The sequence below is a fragment of the Morone saxatilis genome, unplaced genomic scaffold (genome assembly GCF_004916995.1).
Source record: "Morone saxatilis isolate NCDOM2014 unplaced genomic scaffold, NCSU_SB_2.0 Contig19, whole genome shotgun sequence".
Lineage (NCBI taxonomy): Eukaryota > Metazoa > Chordata > Actinopteri > Moronidae > Morone > Morone saxatilis.
In genome coordinates, this window is record NW_023339751.1 from 5,485,740 (window position 1) to 5,490,610 (window position 4,871).

Here is a 4,871-nt window from a genome sequence, read left to right on the forward strand (position 1 = left end):
GGTCGAACGGCGAGAGAGAGATGAGAGTGTGGATGTGTGTGTGTGTGGAGAGTGAGAGAGAGAGAGAGAGAGAGAGAGTGTGTGTGTGTGTGTGTGTGTTACAGTGTGTGTGGTGAGTTCCCTCTCAGCCTGCAGGTCCGATGCCTAATCCAGAGTCTCTGTGATCTGGCTTGCTGTTAGTTCTCTGACAGCAGAGGAGAGAGGGAGAGAGGGAGGGGGGGGGAGAGAAGAGAGCTGCAGCCTGATTTCAGAACCACCGCCACTCACTCAACACACTCACTCACACAAAAGTGCACTTGCGCAACACTCATAATAAGCAATCTGTGGTTTACACCTGCCTCCACCTCAGTGCAGTGACTCACTGCCGGTCCCGCTCCTGCTTCTGCTCTGCCTCACTTACATTTCTGCCTCTAAAAAGCGGCGTCTGGGGGCCTCCGGGGCTCCTGAAAGAGGATTCAAAGCATGTTCTGAACAACGTGGGGAGTTATTTTTACTGCTTGTTCCTCCCACAGCGGCAGAAAGACTCTCCACCCTGTGGTTACCCGCCGTACGATTACATACGACTCTGTGTAAAATAAGTGGATCTGAAGGCGAATAATGTTCTGTGTGGTCACAAGCACGTCTCCGTACAGTCGCCTGGATTCATTTAGTTAGTACAAACATTTAAATACACATATATTCCTTCCAGGTTTTCTATTTTGGAGCGACAGGATGAACATTTTGTGTGTCCCGTTCACTGTATAGTTCTCTACAGCCACACAACATTTTGAAGCAGCCTCTTGTAGCTCTTGGTCACTCGCCGTGGAACAACTACGACACAAAACGAAGTCATTCGGGCGGCTCGAACGACAAGAAGCACCCTGAAGAGAACATCTCTCTAATGTAGGATGCAGTTACCTTGGTGAAGATTTGATGTGGCTCGTAATCTCTCGCACACACGAGCACCCTGCAACTGTTTAGAGGCAGTGAGGATGAAATATTTGTGTCGAATTAGACTTTAAAGCAGAGAAGAAACCCTAATAAACAGTTTTTTTAAGTATATCAAGTATATTTTCTAAACCCTTGTGAATGAAATGCTGCACAGGAGCAGTCTTACAACTTAAAACACCATGAAAACAAACACTTAAACCCTGTTTACATCTGTAATCCGGGTAGAAGTCACAGTCAGCACCACCCAGAGACCCGGAGACCCGCAGAGAGATCCCTGAGGTGCTCCTGTATCAGCAGCAGCAACCTACCTGCAGATCGGCTCCTTGCAGTCTACAGTCCATGTACTTTTCCCACGCGTAAGACAGCTCAGTGTGCTGCGGACTGGCCATGTCGTCCACAGGCTCCAGGTGCAGGACCAGCACCAGTCAGGGCGTTGAGGAAGTCGGGAATGACAAATCCCTCCTTCTGGTCCCCTTCCCGATCCTCCTCCAGGTGGCTGAAAGTGGCCCGGACGGCAGCGAACCAAGCTGTTCTCCTGAGTCACTCATAGCAGATCCATGATTCACGGCCGCCGCTTGCTTTCTTTCTTTTTGTTTTTTTTTTTGTTTTTTTGATTTCTGCCACTTTTAAACTGAAACTTCTGCAGAGAGAAACAAACTGTCAACGCGTTTTTAAGCAGGATTCATTTAGCTGGCGAAGCTACTTTCGCTTTTTTCTTTATCTTTATGACGCACTTGAACCTGAGTTGAACCGGAGACTTGAAGCTTTGACACACTGAAGCACAAAACAAAACAAACCAAAACAAACCGGACTCAAACACACTCGGCTAGCTAGCTAAGGTAATCTGACAGCGCATGCGTCAATCCGCAGGCGGGTTGACGCAACTCGTTTCCGGCGAGGGGTTCTGTTTTCAAAATAAAAGCATCTAACTTTTGGTAGCCACGCTTCTTCACGTCAGTAGATGCAGAATTAGACAACGGACTCCTTATTTTGAGAGGATTTTTAAGGATTGTTTTAATGAAGTATTGTTGTATTTTTACGTCGAACAGTGACTGAACTGAGGGTCGCTATAAATTACGATGAATAAAAACAGACAATCCTATTTTGTTCCTTGTTGTTGTAAATGTAGTGTGTGCCAAAAATGTGATACAAGGTAAAATATTGTACTCCTCCTTTTGACCCATACCCTAGTTTAAAAACCACTGCTTTATTTAATTCTTCTTAGGAGTATACTCTCACTAGAAACGATGATTACTGTACTGTAACAATGACGCTCATGTTTACTTGAGAGGCAGTAATAATATGTCAAATGTAAACTGTGTTAAGGTTGAATAAGAATGCATTTGTTTCTATAATTACACAACAACACGCGGTAAATATCGCTGAAGCAAACAATATGCACTTGTATGTGATAATGTGTGAAGCATTTACTTCCTTATTCAAAATGTTTAGTCAGCGGAAAGGTTTTTTTTTATGATTAACACAAAAAGCACTGAATTATGATTCTTTGTAAAACACTTCAGGACATTTAACTTCTCTTGTTTTAAAGTGACAACATGACATGAGCAGTCATCTTATTATTTCCATCATCTGCATACCGAAGTCTGCTTTATTTATTATTCAAGATGCATTTTAGTAAAGCAATAATGTTTGAACAAGTACACATTACTAATATACTATCAAGTCATTATTCGTTTGTGTAAATAAATGTAGTGTTACATACGTATAGTACTGCAATATAACACAAACAATTGTTTAGTTTGTACTTTATTTTATTTCATTTTATGCTGCTAAATTGCACGGTGCGTATTGTTGTATATTGTATATACCTACGTTTAATTTATGTTGCATTTTGTCACATTTAGTTACTCGTTTGATTTATTTTATGTGTATTTTATTTATTTATTTTATGTAAGCTTATTCTTACTCTAACCCTGTATTACTTCCCCACCTTTGTATTGCACCTGCTGCACAGTCATTTCCCTCGGGATAAATAAAGCTTCCTGAATCTTAAACCTTGAATTATAATTAAAATCTTCCAATTCGTGTCTTATTTTGAAGGTTCTGCCCGACGGATGTGGTTGACGTCGCCGCTAGTTTGACCGCAGGAGGCAGCGAGAAAGCGCCACAATTTCAACCATAATATTTACATAAATGCCATAAAAGCCTCAGAGCCGCTTTATCTAATGCGTCCTACAGCTTATTTTGCATAACAAAATGCACATTCCTGAGTTTTAGTGATGTCGCTGGCCACCATAAAGCCAGCTGTGTGGCTGGTTTGTTGCATCGTATTGTGTATGGCAGCTGTCAAAAGCTGTAGCAGAGAGAAACACACCGTTAACGGCCGTTTGCGACGGTGCGATTACAGCTAGACATTTATTTATTTTATTTACATTCATAATCCCGAGTGAGGGGGGGTTAATTGTCCATACATACCTCGGTTTCCCATGAATTAAATCCAGCTAACGTTAGCCTTCGTCCATCAGAGAGCCCTGTGTGTGTGTGTGTGTGTGTGCCCTCAGCGCTGACTGCAAGGCATGAGCCTGCCTGAGTACGTAAGAACCTCCCAGAACGTCAACGGCTGTTAGCGACGGTTGGTCACCCTGGTCACCACCCCCCCGCCTCTAAAAAATTAAAATAAAATCAATTTTATCGGTGATATTTTATTTTTTATTCGTGTTTGTGCGTTGATTTAAACTAATAAGTGAGTAAACCTGTAATTTCCGAAAGAATATTTGAGTTTTTAAAGTGAAAGAGGGGGGGTATTCCTCGCAGACAAGTTTGAGGGTCGCGACGCCGGCTGTGGGCTTATAAACGCTCACAGCCGGTGACAGGTTCACTGACCCCTGTTCGTCTTCCCATTGGATGTCACGTCACTAATTCCTCAATCAATCAAAACACCTCGTTCAGGCTCCGTGGTGCGTTTGAGGGTCTCCGTAAATCCGAGCCTGCAGCGTGATAAAATAATAAATAAGTAAATAAATAGCCTTGTGTCCCTGGAGGTGTTGCTGTTGTGATTTTTGTGTTTTTGCCATTAGTGTTGTATAATAAATAAAAGTTTATAATAGTAGATATTGGTTGTGTTTTAAATTCAGTTCAGTTGCACTTAGTTTTGCTCGTTTCAGTTACGTTTTTATTAGTTTTTAGTTTTGCTTTTATTAGTTTCAGTGTTAGTTTAATTTTTTTATATATATATTATAATATATTATAATATATGATACATTTTCAGGGGGAAGATTGAGGAAGTTCAGACTAAAACTAAAGACATTTCCTGTATATTTTTTATTTTATTTCAGTTTGTTTTGTAAGTACACAGTATCGTTTCCTTTTTTTTTCAAGTTAAGTCTATTTCTCATTTTCATTTCAGTTAACTATAATAACCTTGTTGTTATGACCCTTTCAATCCCAATCTGAAATCATATACACTAATTCTTGTTTTATCAGTTTGTGTAATTTGCTTGCTTTGTCACAGCAATGTGTTTTTTATATATATAATAATATCTTTACTCATTTATTTAAGTATCCAGCCATCTTGTACATATTCTCTCACTCTTTACTCTTTCATTTTTTATCTTATCTTTATTGATATGTTTCTACACTCGACTGTGATTCTTTTGCACCAATGTACCAAAGCAAACTGCTCTTATGTGTGTAAACTTACTTGGCAATAAACCTGATTCTTAGATAACATATATAAACTGTGTCTTGCAGTGGGAACGTAGCCTTAGAGATAAAATCAATTCGCTGAAAAATTACTTGCTAATATGCTATTCAAGTAATTTTTAGAGAAGAAAATAAATATTTCCTTTGCTGCTTTTACTCTTGGCAACAATCAGTACATTAATCACATTCCGAGTTTATCAGGAGCCCCTTAATGCACCACTGACGTAAGCAAGTGTCTCCCTGTCTGCTGCAGTGTACAGGCTCTGGTACAGGCTCTG